Genomic DNA, 17330 nt, shown 5'->3' on the forward strand with positions numbered 1-17330 from the left:
GCCTGAGATTTCATTGGAGGATGGGATAAAACTAGCTCACAGAGATTTTTTTTGAAGGGAGGGTGGCAGAAAAATAAAATCAAATAAATATATACATTAAATAAATTGAATGAGTATATAAACTAAAATATAAAAATAAATAAAATAAAAGCCTAACTCTTTCAATAGAATGATCACTTATTATAATCAAAAATGCCCCTAACTACTGTGTGGCCTAGTTGCAGGAGATAGATATCTTGCTTCCCTCTGGAAGCATGAATGTTAGTTATGGAAATGAAATTATATGGCATAGTAGGAAAAGCAGTATACTTGGTGAGAAATATGGATTTTAATCTGATGCTAACACTACCTGCGTGATCTTTAGTAGGTTTTCTAGTATTTCTGGGTCCCGTATTCCTCGGTCCCATATTCCTCATCTGTAATAGGAAATGATCTTGTATACTTTAGAGAGTAATAGTACAGATCTGAGTGAGTGTAAACTATAATGATGAACAAATATAAAGAAAAATAATATAAACTGACACATGGTGTTTCCAATGGGACACATAAATTGGCTGCACATACTAAGTATATTTAGAGGAAGGAGAGTTCACTGTGGCCTTGATCAGTTGGGACTTTTTATGCCAAGGCTGCCATCATTTCTCATCTGGAATCTTAGCAGTAGTCTTCAGATAAGTATTGTGCTAGGTCCTGGAAAAAAGTTAGTGAACAAGGTGACTAAGGTCCCTAAGCTTATGAAACTTAGTCTCCTCTGGGAGATGAATGATTGAATAGTCACAGTAAAGTCATGCTTTTTTTGCTAGAGTACATGCATTAGTTTAAGGAAGCCCAATAAGAGTGATGCTTCCCCACCATTAGGTAAAAGATATCACAAGAGATTTCCAACGAGAACTGTCATTGAGCTGAGTCCAGGGATAGGTAGGCACCAAGATAAGAGAATATTAGTTTGCGAGAAGGCCCAAAGAGTCTGATGTTTTTGAGAACATTAGATAAAATCAGTAAGGCCTGAAGCACTGAGTTTGAGGGATGGAGTGCTGAGAAAAGAGGCTTGAGAGATGAATGTCCATATCCTGCAGGGACACAGAAGCATAATGTTGGTCACTTGAGAATTGCTCAGAATTTTTGTTGAGACAGCTAATCATCACTAGTCCAAATACTTATGAAAAAAAAAACCAACAACTAAAATTGTTTGATTTGGTCATAGTAGTGATTTAAACATCATCTTACTATTGTTTTCCTGTAAACTGATGGGTGCTTTTATGAGTATGTCATATATAGTACACAGTGGGGAAAAGTTAGTCTAGAATACTTCAAGAAGTTCTGCTCATTAGAGCATTAGAGCGTTGACTATGGTTATTGTTTACCATTATCTAAATTCTCAAATTAATCTCTGAAAATATACATTTCTTTGGTTTATTTTTTAGGAGTCTGTTTTGTGTCAGTCTCAGCCTTATCGATAACCAGTGATGTGGTTGGACTGGCCATTGTGATTTTTATTATGATTGCAAGATGCCCTTCAGCAATAACCATCAGGAAAAAAAATAAAGGTTTATTACTGACAAGACCTCGAAATTACACAGCACACCTGGGGCTACACAGTGAGATTGCGGGTGGAGGGAGAGAGAGCATGTGAGCCTAGGGTTCTGCTTTTATTGGGGTCGAGGGTGGAGGCCTAGGGTTTCACGGGCTCACTCTTCATTGGTGAATTTAAAACATAAGAGCCAGAATTTAAAGTGCAGGAACAGAACAAAGTAGCTCAAATGGTCAGTTATTGAAATCAGCCAAGATCTCTAAAACAAAGGAGCCTCAGTGCAGGGAAGCTGCCTGGCTCTTGATCTAGTCTGGGGCTCTTTTGAAGTGGATGCTTCAGCATTCAAAACTTAAGTCAGGCACTTGTATTACAAAAAAGAAAACCCCACTGTCAGTGCTTATACTACAGAGTCATAAAGACAACAAGGTAATCGAGACTAACACCAGTTTATGGAATAAAAACAACATGCAATAACACGTTTTACTGTGTCTTCCTAGCCCATGGTCCATCATTAGTGGGGTTGAGTTGAGTCGTGTTTTCAGGCTGATTTTTGAATTTAGGTAATACAAGAGAAAATACCAACTTCAAGAGAGTATAAGTAAGGGAAGGCTTAGTGAATACGTACATATTTGCAAGTCATGTTTTGTTTTTTAAAATGACCAAATATTTGAGCTTAGTTTCATTATTATTTATTGTGGTATGGTAGGAACATTTCATTATAATGTATGACATTTTTGGAATTGGGCTGGAGCAACTGGAGTATTAATCTTCTAGAAAAACCAGAAATTCCACTTCCTATCAACATGAGTTCAATACTGTATCAAGAAGTTTAATCTTCTGGATAGGATGAATTCAAAAATATCTCCCTAAGTCACTCAATTTCACAAGTTTGGGTCAGTTTACTAAATGTTGTCAGCCTCTCTATTTTTAAGGATTTTACATGGTACATATATTACTTAGTTTTTAGAGTATCTTTTTCATCTCAACAAGTACTTCCTAATGCAGGATGGTTTGCTCTCCACCAACCTGTTCCCTCTCTGTTCCATATTTACTTGAGTACCTTGCACAGTTCTTGGGTTTACTAAGTACTCAATAGATGGTTGACAAAGGTGATGAGGAGGAGGTAAATGACTGTGTCTGTCTGTTCCTCTTCCAGTGGCTCCCTTATTTGGGATTGAGGCCTTAGAACTATTCATTTAATAGATTTCTCTTAAAATTGCTGTGTAGAGTTCCTTTGAGTTAAAACTTTTAATATGTCATCCATTTCTCTATAAACAAGATGACTAGGATATCATTGCCCTTATAGTAGAGGAAATATGAGATAATTGTCACTGACCCCATGGTTAGAGTTACCTACCTGTTGCTAATTGTTGCTGATTAAGATTGCTGCTGATACCTCTTGCTGATTATTGTCAGTCTGGCTCCCCTGCTTAGAAAAGAGACAACCCTTCCCTCAGTAGTAATGTGAAATCTTAACTCTCCACGGGCTTCCATACTTCCCTCTATTCACAATTTGTTTCTCTAAGGCACAAAGGCATGTCCTCAAAATTTATAACTATGTCTCAGAACAATAATAGGTATGAAGATTTATTAATATTCTGTCTTATTTTTTGAGGTTTTAATATATCCTAGGCTTTAATAAAAATAATGTAAAGTTTGAATTTATATGAAAACCCAACCAAATAGGGGCTCTATAAATGGTATCGTTCTGGCCACCTCAAGATGAAAGTGTCAGTTCAGTAGGATTCCTATATTTAACTTCAAAGATATTGTAGCCACTTCTATAGCTCTTTTAAAATGCTTTTAATACCATTTGATGTTCCTTTCCTTAGCCATTCTGCAGCTTCAGTGGCCATAATACATTGACTACGTTCTTTGTTAGGAGCACCAACTGATTTATTTTATTCTGAGTAAATGGTTCTTCTTTTTCATAGGTAGTTTTTCCCTTTTATTTGAGTGTAATCTTTCAGATTAGTTATATTGAGTGTGTTCTTTCAGATAATATGTATATATATAACTAATCTGAAAGAATGTTCTTAAGACTATTTCAAATATACTTTACTTTTTATATATAAAATCTCCCCTACTAGGTTCCCATTGAAATTTCTTTTGCTTAAGTTGTTGAAGCTCCTGAATCATTGTGATTTCGTTTCAGTAGTTTTGTTTTTTTTTCTTCCTGTGTGATCAGGATTTGAGGATTATTATTGAGGCTTTGTCAGTGTTTTAACTCTGCTCTAGTAATTTCCTTTGACACAATTTAATGGAAATCCACAAAGTTCTTTTATTATTTATTGCTTTTGACGCACTAGATTTATAATCACAGGACCTTAACTTCTCCCTCTCCAACGCACTCTTCTCAGTGCTTTGCAGCTAGTGAAAATATAACTATATTTTTTGTTTGTGTGCTCTGAATTATCCGTTTTTTTTTTTTCTTTTGTTGTGGAAGATTCACCCTGAGCTAACATCCGCTGCCAGTCCTCCTCTTTTTTTGCCCAAGAAAGATTAGCCCTGAGCTTACATCTGTGCCAGTCCTACTCTATTTCTTTGTATGTGGGACACCTCCACAGCATGGCTGGTGAGTGGAGTAGGTCCACGCCGGGAATCCAAACCCACAAACCCGGACCACCGAAGTGGAGCGCACGGAACTTTAACCACTCAGCCGTGGGGCTGGGCCCTGAATTATCCATTTTTATCAACATTTTGAGCCATTTGCTAACTGCGGAATTAGATGTATCTAGTTATTCTAAACTCCTCACCTGTTCATTTTCATTTTGCTGTTCAATTCAGTTATTCATTTTTAAAATATTCAATCTTGGAGAAGACTGTGGGGATTAAATATATAGTTCTGGCCTTTAAGAGTCTATGAAAGAAAAGTTACACAAGAAAATACATACATTGTGGTAAAATAAAGTAAAATAATTACTTAGTGAAGTATGTACAAATTTCAGTGGGGCATAAGAGTAAGAGCATCTACATCTTTCGGGGGTAAATTAGGGAAAGTTCTATAAGAAATCGCATTTAGGCTAAGCCATAAGTGATGACTAGGAGTCTTCTTGCAGGACCAATGAGAGTGAGAGTATTCCAAGAAGAAGGAAATATCATGAAATGTGGAGAGGTGAGAGGACAGGTAAGTCTGAGAATTACCAGTATATCAGAGTAATGTAGGGTAGGGTACTGCAGAAGAAATAGGACAGGTAGATAGGACCAAACCAGGAAGTGTTTTGCATGGAATGGAATGGAATTCAACAGGTGCCATACGTGATATTTTACCATAGAATGTTGGGACGTATTCAGTGGGAAAGAGGTTTTAGTGCCAAAAAAGTGAGGGGAATACTGGCTTAAAAATACTTAATCAATATGTTATTTCATGTCTTCAATTCATTATTATATAGTTCATATCGTGAATCTAAAAGGAGTATAGAGACTGGTTCAACTCTATCTAATTGTAACTCCCTTCCTAGAGGCTTTCCATGAGTCTGAAATCTAATTAGATTTGTAGCAATTCTCATAATACATGGTTATATATTTATTTTGTAGTTTCTGTTTATTTTCTGTTTTTCATGTTAATTATAATCACCCTGAAGGTAGGGACTGTGTTTATTTTGATTCATCTTTATATTCAGAACCTGGTAGGATGGCCAATATATACATTATGAAGAAATAAGTACACATTTGTGGGAGAATTTTGTAAGTGATAAGGGGAACCACTGAGGAGTTTTGAACAGAGAATCAGATTTGTATTTTAGGCAGATCACTGAGGCTGCATTGTGGAAGTTAAATGAGAGGAACAGGACCAAGGAACCCTAGTCCAGTTGAGAGATGAATAGGGAATAGGAAAACTGATAGATTTGAAGATGGTTTAGAAAGTTCACTGTATTAATTCTGTATTGTTGTTGTTACAAATTTAGCAGCTTAAACAACACAGATTTATTCTTACAGTTTTATAGGTTAGAAATCTGACATGCATCTCTCTAGGCTAAAATCAAGGTGTCAGTGGGACTGTGTTACTTTCTGGAGACTAGGGAAGAATCCATTTCCTTGTCCTTTCTGGCCTCTGGAGGCACCCCACATTCCTTGGCTGTTGGCTGCTTTCCTCCATCTTCAAGCCAGCAATATTGCATCTCTCTCTCCTTTCTTCTTCAGTCACTGGCTCTATCCTCCACTTTTAGGGACCTTTTTTACCAGATAATCTAGGATAATCTCCCTAATTTAAGGTCAGATGATTACAAACCTTAATTTCATCTGCAACCTTAATTTTCCTTACAAGTAACAGCATATTCACAGGTTCCTGGAATCAGGACATGAACAACTTTGGGGGGCCATTATTCTGCCTGCAATATCCATGTTGGAAACTGTTAAGGAGATAGGGAGTCAGGGATGAGTCAAAGATCGGATGCAGGTTCCTAATTTGAGCACTTGGGCAGATGCTGGGTGCTAGTAACTGAGATAGGGAAATCAGGAGGAGGTGGTACCCATTGATGGGAAAATAGTGAGCTCAGATGCAGACATGTTAAGTTTGAGGGGCTTCTGAATTGTGTGTGAAGAATAAGAGAGAGATTTATGCTGGAGATACTGTTATGGAGATTGACAACATTGAAAAAATAATTGAAACCACCAAACTGATAAATTTTCTCTGAAAAGCATGAAGACAGAGAAAACAAAAGACCAGATTCCTGAAAAATGTTCAATTTTGCATTATTCAAAATATGGCAGTTTTAGATTACATGATGAAATAAAGTCATTGAGGCAAGATAAAACTATTAATATTAAGGTAAGTTGCTTAGAAACTGTTTGAACTGAGAAATCAATGGTTTAGTTTTTTTAAACTCTTCTCATTCTTGGTCAATAAAAATAAGGACTACGGTGTGTTTACCTCTGTAAAGAACAACCTAAGACAGAAACAGTTAGCCAACCAATTGCAGACTCCATGGGTAAAAGTTTAGATTCTTCCCAAAATTGTGTGTTATGGTCAGCAAACATTATTCTCTGTCCTTATTTGAAACCATATAAAATCAACTGATAGTAATTGGGATTTATTTTACTCACATGGAAGAATCTTTCTTGGGGAAAAAATACTACTTTGTAATTAAAGAGATTTTATAGATAGAACAGATTTTCTTTCCAAGAAATAAAAATTAGGCCTTCCAAAATTTAGCCAATAACAGATAGGCTGTAACTACGGCAACTATAATGTGTCTTGTAAATAGTGTTTGAAATGCCAGAGTTGAAGTTGGCAATGTGTATATTTGAAAAACAATTTCAAGTGGAAAACTTTTCATTGTTTCTTAAGCACTATTCAGCTTTAAAATGGATAGATAAAACTCTTTATTCCTTAAATAGAAATAGACCTAATGGATTTAAAAAAGTAAAATAGTTACTCCTTTCCAGTAATTTGGTACTTTCCAAGAAATCTTTGATCTATAATTTGGTCTCTTGAATGTGTTTACCTGCAGGGAAGGAGATTCCCTGGGGAGGCAGATCATCAGTGAATAAATCATCCTTCTCATTTATAAATTGGTCTCCCGTATCCCTGATTATCAAGAATCAGTCTCCTAAAATATGATCACTCCTCCTTGGAAGGATAAAAATTGAGCTTCTCCGCCATGAAAGCTGAGGACAGAATTTGGATCCTGATGACTTCATCAAGAGAGTTTCTTAACATGTTACATTTCTTACCATAATCCATGTCTTGGGTAATCAGTAAATTAAGAAAACTGACCAATGTCTTGTAAAAGCTAGCATCTGCTTTCTTATGCTTAATTATACTTGGGAAACCCATGTTGGATAAAATATTCTCCATTTGCCAAAATGTTAAAATGCCATTATCATTTCTATTACACTTTATTGCACTAGATCCGAGTGATAAACACTTTGACAACAGCACTTAATGACTTGCCTTTCCTATAGGGTAATGATAAAAATGCTTGGTTTTTTTGTTTTGCTTTTCTTCTTTTCTTTTTTTCTGCCAGCAGTAAAGCTTCCATCTGTCATTCTTTTCTCTATACTGAAGCCATGCTGCTCTTGGCATGGGTCACATTTGTAAATGTTTCATTTATGAACCATTCCTCCTCCTGACTCCTCTGCGTTACAGAAATATGCCGCAAAAGATCAGCTGTCTTGCAGTTTATGTGCCTCTAAATCTGGCACTGCATTTGCTCTGTCACTTCCTCAATAGTTTCCAGTAGGAAGTTGTCCTACATAATTCTCATGACTTTATTTATCAAATAATTATGCTAAAAGCTGTTTAATGGCTAAGTGATATGACAACTGGTTGTCGTAATATTTTATTTGTCTTCGTATTTTTCCTGCCCATTTCTCTCCTTATAGACTATTCTGTTCCACAGGCAGTATTACTTACCAAAATCCTCAGTACAATTCAGTTTAGAATTCAGAAGACAACACACATTCTTTAGGCAGTCAATGATGTTGAAATTATTGTGAAAGGGTTAGAAAGTTATATTTTTATTTAAATTATTCTTGTGAATATCTCTCCAGAATGTGTTTTTGTGTGAACAGATTATCGAGTTTCATGACCTGACAACCATGTTTTATAAGCATCTGACTGTGAAATCTAAATGTTTGTGAACAATTTAGTTAGCTGCTTTAGAGAAGAATCTTCAACATTGGCAATTTGGCTTCACCTTTTTTAGAGCCTAAAGGAGCTAGAGTATGGATAATATTTCTGAAATCAGCTAGAGAGAGGGGATAGAGGAGTCAAGAAAAAAATAGCATTGTCTTTAGATATCTCTTGAGGATTTTTCCAGTGGATCATTTAACAAGGGAGGCTCAAAGGGCAAAGAAGAGACAGTCATGACCCATGACTCAATAAGCAAACTTTTGTTTGTTACTCTTAGTTTTACATACTAAGCCTTGCTACCCTGGAAGAGTGGCTAACAAGATCAGAGTCTGTTGAGAGCCAGGTTGGGGTGGATACTAAGGCTTAGAGAATTACTTTGTTTAAGGCAGAGCAACTCCCAACAATCGGTAGCATAAGAATTACGATTTGGCCAAATTTACACAAGCATACAATACTACAGCCAAGTATAGAACCCAGGAAGTAAATGGAAGATATAATCTAAACATAGGGTAATTTCCTTGGACCTGACAAAAGTTGGAGTTTTAGCAATTATCTTTCATTATGTTTCTGTGAGGAATTGCTTATGTGGTGTGATTTTAGATATGCCATGAAGGAGTCCCAAGTCACTGTCGCCTGAAGGGTGCTGTAATCAATTCAGATTTAACTTGGATAAATAAATAAATGGTGCAGGAAGGGGTAAGTGGAAATGAGTATTCATAAGCACATTTTTTGCTATTTTACTTAAGATGTTTTCTTGATATGATGAGTGCTTTCAGTTGGACAGCAGATAAGATGGCTAATTTGAACACTGGGCTGCTGGAGGTGGGGATAGTTGCACAGTGTTTGGACTGAGAGTGAGCAGCCTGAGGGCATTCACTGATGAAAGGGTTTGGGCCAGGGTGGAGCAGACAAGAGGACTTCAAAAGTTGCAGAAAATGTTTGTCTTCTCACAGTCTAGTTTGTGCTCAAAACAAATACCTACTTTGGTTTTATTTTTCCCAAAGACCACTTTGTCCCTTAACCATATCTTAGAGAGATCACATGTGAATAGCTTTCGACCTTCTCCATTACAAGCTAAGCACAATGGCCGTTTAAATTTTGTCCAGTGCTTGCCCTTCCACTAATCCTGTACTACTCTTTTAATAATTGGTTAGGAATGGTTTTTCCCAAGAAATGAGTTTCTTGCCCAGACTCCCTTCCACTCACTCCATTCATTCATTCATTCGTTCATTCATTTTATTCAACAAATATACACACACACAAACAGACCCTGCCCTTGAGGAGCCCATACTATGCTGGCAGAACTAATTTTTAAATTAAAGTAATGTTGATAATTGTATCTTTATTAGGCTATAATTTCAGTGGGCAAAAAGAGAATATTGTCCTTTCAAGGTTGTTTGATATGTTTTTCAAAAGTTTGATGATACAATTAATATTTTTTACCTGATAATTTTTTTATTTCTGATGACTAAAGCTTGGATTATAAAAACGTTTATTTCTGATAATGTTTACTTCAGTTTTTTATTTTATCTCCCATCTAAATAAAACATTCTGTCTCTCCTGACAAATTTAGCAGGTATTTCTTGTATTTGGGATTATTTTGGAGAGTACCCTTCAGGTAGAAAATTATTATTTCTCTTCCTGTTGACTCTGGGATGCATTTCTACAGTCTATTCATTCCTTGGCACTTCTATAGAAACTAAGATAAGTGGTCCAATTACTGACAGTTTTGATGGTGATGTTGATCTGCAGTTGGATGTCTGCCCTTTTGGAATAGCTGCTTAATTCTACACAGTCTGCTACATAGCTGCAGCCTTTCCATGTCTACACCTTCTGAATAAGGGCATTTTAATCTGTTTTGCTATTTACATGTTTGAATAAACTATGGCACATGGTTGACACAAAAATTCTAATGTGGGATTGAAAAAATGACACCAGGCACTCCTTGAGAGTAGACATTGTGTTTTATAAACTTTGTGTACCCTGCAATAGCTAATATAGAGTCTTAAATATAACAGACACTCAGTAAATGTTTGTTGAAATAATATTAAAATGTCTTAATTTAAAATCAAGTAACATTTTAGTTACTTTTTTCCATATGCTCTAATGAAGGAAGTTAAAAATGACTTCATTATGTCCACGTGAGTGTAATGGAGGAAAAAACATTGCAGGAAAAAATTTCCCTTTCAGTTTCAAGAAAAAATAGATTCTCTTTTACTCGTATAACTTTTTCTTATATTCTAGTAAAAGGCATTTTTTTCTTCTCGATGTAAAGCCAGTATTGTTTCTTTTTAAAGTAAAGGTTTCAATAGTTTTTTTAAGACTGTTATTCCGTTATATAGAAGTGGTTTTACACTGAGATGGCCGTTATGTTGTAGGTAAGACTTTCAAATTAGTAATCATTCTCTCTTTTATCAGAGGTATAAAAACAGTGATTTGAGTGCATATGAAACCTTGAGTTTCATAATATTCTTCCAAAAAAAAAAGGAAAGCTTACAAAGCCCATGGAAGACAAATGAGAAATGTAAGAAATGAAAGAACTAGAAAGCTGAGAAGCATCTCTGATAATATGTAAGCAATGGGGAGCGGGTTCAATGGTTTGGGCTAAATGGGGTATATTAATAAATGTTGTGAGTCTCTGAAACTCACAACATTTATTAAATATATTATAAGACTAGCAAATATAAGACTAAAGCCAAATAGTCTTTTCTAGCTATTGAAACTCTGTGTAATTGAAACAAATGGAAATAACACCGATCCTAAATGAAGCTACTTAGCTTATAGATGAAACTGCTGAAGATGTCAAAATGGAAGAATTAAGTATTGTTAATTAGGAACATGCCAAATTTCTTTTCTCTTTTTTTAACCATAGAGATAACTTAATAATTTGATGGTGAAAACTGGACTTTTGAGGTGACTCATTGATAAGTCTTAATGACCTTGCTGAGGAGCCCCAGAGTAAACCTATCATTTAGTGACCTCTGATGGATCAGATCCAGATCTGGATTCTCCTTGGGTCCCTGTAAGTCCTCCTGTCCAACGGCAGGCTTTAGAAATGATTATGAGGCTGCGGGGGAATAAAGCTGTGTAAGGCAGGATAACAGAAGAGGTTTTTAGAGCAAAATGGGAAGATGTGGAAGTGAGGATGAACATTACTAGTTACATTTTAATCAACTACTAACCATTCATTATTTGGATAAGGTTTTCAGTGGCAATTCTCAGTCTGTGGTATAACTTACCTTCTAACTAGTGAACTAGCTTGAATTTTTTGCCCTTTTTCTCTATTTAAGGTGATGTGAAGAAAAATAATCTCTGGTTATTATAGCTTATTTTTTTCATCAGAAGTAAAGGACATGCTTTCTGAAAAAGATAGCATTTTCTCGTAGAGAGCTGAAGGGTATGAGTGCAAAGTTCTAGACTTGATCTTGTTCTCTGATTTTGAGAAAAGTGTTTAACATCACTGTGTTCATATTATCTTATCTTTCAAATGGGATTTCCAGACTCTCAGCTGGGGTATAAAAATTAATCATGGACAACACCTATATTAAAAACAAACAAGCAACAACAGAAATAAGAAAGCCACAACAAAACAAATGCTATAAGTACACCTAATGAACAAGTATTGATCTCAGCTTCTAGGTAAAAGTAGTTTCATTATTTTTAAAAAGAAGTGATCTTCTTTGGAAAATATTGCCTTAAAAATAATACCAATACCCAGAAGACATACCGGGGTAAACACAATAATCCTATGTTTATTTAAAGCAATCTGTGTTTGATTTTTTAGGAATTAAATATTGATCCTGACTCTGTGTGAGGGTAGATACCTATAGTTATATAGATCTGGAAGTAAAAGTTTTTATTTTTGTCAGTCAAAAATATAGAATTATGTCAAAACTAGATTAGTTAATGTGGTAATCTGAATGTCAGTTTAAAGCAGGATCTGAACAGGATGATATTCAAATGGACTGCTGCTAAAATTTATAAATATATATGTGCATGTTTGTGTGTATATATATATATAATTTGAAGTCTTCTCTGGTTATATGATGTCTCATCATGATGGCAGAAGTATTCCTTTTGTTTATTTACCTGTTTATTTAGAGCTGTGGGAGATGGTAGTGTGTGTTAAAGTCAGTGGAACATGGAACTATTAACCGGCTCTACTATTATGTTGTTATTAGTGACTTAGTAACTTGCTTTACCTTTCTGGACTTAATTGTAAAATAAAGGCTCTAAATTGAATGATTCTAAGAAGAAATGCCTTGGCCTTTTTTGCGTGAAGTCTGTTGGAGAAAGTTCTCAAACTTGTATGTACTGTTGTCTAAACTTTTACAAGTATTGATAAATCTTTGGACTCAAGTCACATGTCATTAACTTGAATTTTTCCAAAAAAATTATCCTAAAAGAATAGCTACTTTCTTAGCCAGTTGATTGATCTCTTGTTTAATTTTTCAAAATCATATATATATAAAATCTCATCCTTTTTTATTGTGCAGTTGAAATAAAGATGATCTGTTATATCCTATGAACCTGTAGGCTAATTGTTTTAAAACTAATATCCCTTAAATTTACTAAAAGGGATGTAGATAAAGACTTGATAAATTATTCAAGGGCGAGAAATTAACACTGAGCTTTCTAATCTTAGGTACTCATTACCCTCATATTTAATCCAATATTATCAACCCTGTCTCTATCATTTGATATCTTCTTTTAGAACACAGTAAAATTTTCTTATAATTTCCAAAAGAATGAGTAAAGGGAGCACTAATGAATTAAGAGGTATTTTCAGAGAGAAATAGAATATGCTGGAAATTTACTTCTAAAAGTTAGTAGGAAAATTGTATGTAGTTTTACAAACATATTCTATGCGTTATGTTGCTTATTAAAATAAATATTTTCAAAACTTTATTTTGATAGCACCAGCCTACTGCTTTTTCTGTTTTTTTTTGTTTATCCAATTTCTTTTTATTATGATATGAATAAATATATTTTCATGTATACTCTTTAAGTAAATAATAGGTATTAATTTTGCTATATTTAAAACCTTGCCATTATTGTTAAAAATTATTGGCTTTTTATTGAAGTCAATGTCGATGTAGTGTTATTTCCTTCTTAAGTTAACAGTACTTTTGCACTCTGGTAGAGACTAGCTAACTTTTACTGAAAGCCAGCAGGAGGAGCTCTCACCTTGCTGGGTCCAATGCAATTAGTGTGTGTGAAAAACCTGAATTTATGGGAGTTTTATGTGTGAAACAAATGATAAAATTTAAGCACTTATCACATGTAATGGTATTAAAAATATCAAAAACCCTCAGTTTTATTTTGATGTCATTGTTCATTCACTTGTCTAGAATGCAAATTTGAAATTTTACTGTTTACAGATTTTTAGAAGGTACGATTACAGTTTAATGAGGAAAATAAAGCAATTATGTAAATCTTGTTTCTTGAAGCTACTAAGAAACAAATTCTTCCTAAGGATCTACACTGTTGTAGATATATACATGTTTTTCTTTTCTGTTTGTTTTGAAATGAATATACTTCATAGTTTACAAATTATGAATATGGAGCACTAGGCAACCTAAATATATTATATAAAAAATAATTATATCAACTAGTAAGTTAATTAATTAGCTATAATTTCTGTATATAATCTATGAAAAAGAAATCTCTGTTGGTAGACTTCAATTCATATTAGAGATTTTTGAACACTCTATTCCAGTAAACCCGTTGATTTAAATGGCGTGATTTGTAGGTAGAACTGGTAAATTTTCTGTAGAAACCATTGATGAGAAAACTGGATAAAAACTGAAGAAGATTTGGAATCAGCAAAAGAAATAGTGGTGTTTCTCTGCATCTACAAAAATAAAAAGAGAAAACAAATAATGAAGTTTTATATTCAGACTTAAAAAGATAGGAAGAAAACACTTTCTTAAAAAGGTTTAAAGGTTTTAAATGTTTTTTAAAGGACATTCTAGCATGTCTCCTTGGTTGGAAACCAAATCTATCACTTTGTGATCCCAAGGAAAATTACTTAACCTTCCTGAGCCTCAGTTTTCTCATCTGTAAATTGAGTATTAAACATGAAACAACCGAGGGACAGCCCATGGCCAAGTGGTTAAAGTTCTGTGTGCTCCACTTCAGCGGCCCGGATTCACGGGTTCAGATCCTGGGCACTGACCTATATCACTCACCAGCCGAGCTGTGGCAGCATCCCACATACAAAATAGAGGAAGGTTGGCACAGATGTTAGCTCATGGCTAATTTTCCTGAAGCCAAATAAAAAAGAAGATTGGCAACAGATGTTAGTGCAGGGCGAGTCTTCTTCAGGAAAAAAAAAAAAAAGAAACAACTTATAGGACAATGTGGAGATTACTTGAAGAAGAAAATATATAGAAAATCCTTCCTGCAGTGACTATGAATTAATATCATTATTTTACCAGCCTGCTAGGGAAATAATAATGTATTCCAAAATATAAATGTTGCTAGATGAGTAACATTAAACTATTGAGTACCCAGAAGTATATACTGGTATTGCATACTTCTGAATTCTTTTCAACAGTATATACCAAAAATAAAAATAACTTTTATTTGATAATGAGATAAGCTTATAGATTTGAGTATTCACTATGATGCTACCTTTGGCTTTTTTCTGTAAATATGTGAGATTATTTTTGTTACACTGAATGAAACCAGATGCCATCAAATATCATTTTGTGTGTTTGTGTGTGTGTATGCACATATATAGTATATGTGTATATATGTATATATGTGTGTGTGTGTGTGTATATATATAGATGTATCATCCTTACTGTACTTTTCTGTTATTTCCAATCTTGTTAGAATTGTAGGTTAATATGGAGTAAATGAGACTATAAAGAAAACCTTTTAGCTGTAGCCCTTTATGTCTCTTTTCATCTTTTTTTGTGATGTTAGCAGCCATTGGAAACCACTAGCTAAATATATTAATTCATTAGTAGTAGAAAAGGGTGTAGCCTAATTTGGTCATTCTTCATTTATTAACTGAAATATTTCACTAAGAGAAATTTCCCTTCTGCAGTTATTTCTTTATTCACAAGTAGTTTATATCGAAAAAGTGAAATAAAAATTTTATTCTTTTCAGATTATTTACAGCTTTTAAACTATTGGTTTTCTAGTATTCTGCAAACGTTATCAGAAGGTATATTTTATAGTTATGAATGCATGGATTTAAGCATATTTGCAGTGTTTCAATCCCTTATAGTCATTAACCTTGTATATGATCAAATTATCCATTTTTGGCCAATGGAAGCCTATGCAAGTTGGTTTCCAGTCCTTTTGACGTGACCCTAGCAGTCATTGATATCTTCCCTGTTTTCTGCTAAAAGGATAATAAAACACCACCAATGAAGTAATCATACAAAAAATAAAATAAATGGAACCTGAATCTGATCAAGCCACCAAATATATCTAGTGATTTAAAGACAATACAAGGAATGGAGGAGCATGTACAATGCTGTGTTGCGATTAGGAACATCTAGAATGTGGGACAAAACAACCTGAATTTTTCAGTACATTTGATATCAAGTAGTGAAAGAGACAACTGGCTAGTAATTAGGGAAACACATATTAAAACAACAGTAAGATACCTTTGCACACCTGTTAGAATGCTTAAAAAAAAACTTGACGGTACCAAGTCCTGGTGAGGATGTGGAGCAGTTGGAAAACCATACATTCTTCTAATGGGAATGTAAAACTTCAGAGCCATTTTAGAATACATTTTGACAGTTTTTTTAAAAAGTAAGCATTCTCCATATAACCCAGTAATCCCACTCTTAGTTATTTGCCAGGAATGAAAGCACGAGTTCACACAAAAATCTGTACATGGAAGTTTATAGTGGCGTTATTTATAATGTCCCCTACTGGAAACAGCCCACATGTCCATCGACTAGGGGATTCCATACAATACAATACCTTCCAGCAATAAAAAGGAATGGACTGTTGATACATGCAGCAACATAGATGAATCTCAAATGCATTACACTATAGGAAAGAAACTAGGCTCAAAGGGCTACATGCTCTATGATTTCATTCATTTGACATTTGGAGAAAGACAAAACCATCGGGACAGAAATCAGATTAGTGTTGTCAGGGGCTGGGGCGGGGAAGGGATTCACTATAAAGAATCACAAGGGAAATTTTGGGGGTGATGGAAATATTCTGGAAATATTCTATAGCTTGATTGTAGCAGTGGTTACATGGATGTAGGGGTTTGTCACAATTCATAGAAATGTACATTTAAAAAGAGTGAATTTTATTGTAAGTAGATCATATCTCAATACATCTAACAACAAAAACGATAGAGGGGACACCTACAGATTAAAAAAACACTTAAAGAGGTATGTCAGCTCACTGTAATGTATGGCTTTTATTTGGATCTTGATTTTCTGTTAAATAAGTTGTGACAATAGGAATATTAAACACTGACTGGATATTTGATGACATTAGGGAATTGCTCTTCATAGTAATGAATTAAAATATTGTAGTTATATTAAAAGGAATCTTTATTTTAGACATACATACTGAAATTTTTACTGATGAAATGGTACGATTACTGGAATTTGCCTCAAAGAAGTCTTGCAGTGGGAGAGTAGGTACAGATGTATAGATGAATAAGATCAACTGTAAGTTGGTAATTACTGAAGCTGGGTGATGAGTGCATGAGGGTTCCTTGTACTGTTTTCTCCAGACTTTAAAATATGTTTGAGAATTTCCCACAATAAAAATTAAAGAATTATAGCTCGGTTTTGCAGATGTAGTTTAGTGAATAGATTTTAACCGTACTGAAAGAATGTTCTGCAATGAGTAATTAGAGTTTATCCCAGAAATTTAAGAATGATTTAATGTTTAAAAATAAAAAAAATATATCACAGTGATGCAGATAAGAAACAGGATCCTTACCACAGAATCCTTACAATAGACACCTAACAGCAGATGCCAAATAACATACTCCCAATGACATTTTTTAAAACTACACATAAAAATACCCACTTTCTTAACTAGATAAAGAACTAACACTCATGATGAGATAACAAAGCATTGTTTCTCAGAGTGTGGTCCATGGCCTGCTGTTGTCTGTGGGACTTGGAAGTAGTAGTTAAAAATTAAGATCTGCTGAATAATGGGCCCTACACATTGATCTGCTGGAAACACTACAAAAATTCTCCCCAGTTGATCTCCATTTAT

At 34.5% G+C, this 17330-nt stretch overlaps 1 protein-coding gene and 1 long non-coding RNA gene across 2 annotated transcripts in view; both read left to right on the forward strand.

The window, feature by feature from the left end:
- The window catches only part of EPHA6 (EPH receptor A6), a 784796-nt gene that overhangs the window by 44517 nt on the left and 722949 nt on the right, over positions 1–17330 (forward strand).
- LOC131414644 (uncharacterized) lies at positions 4479–10715 on the forward strand. The gene is made up of 3 exons (XR_009222206.1): positions 4479–4658; positions 6985–8804; positions 10527–10715. It is a non-coding gene; the product is annotated as an uncharacterized LOC131414644 (long non-coding RNA).

The sequence above is a fragment of the Diceros bicornis genome, chromosome 15 (assembly GCF_020826845.1).
Source record: "Diceros bicornis minor isolate mBicDic1 chromosome 15, mDicBic1.mat.cur, whole genome shotgun sequence".
Taxonomy (NCBI): domain Eukaryota; kingdom Metazoa; phylum Chordata; class Mammalia; order Perissodactyla; family Rhinocerotidae; genus Diceros; species Diceros bicornis.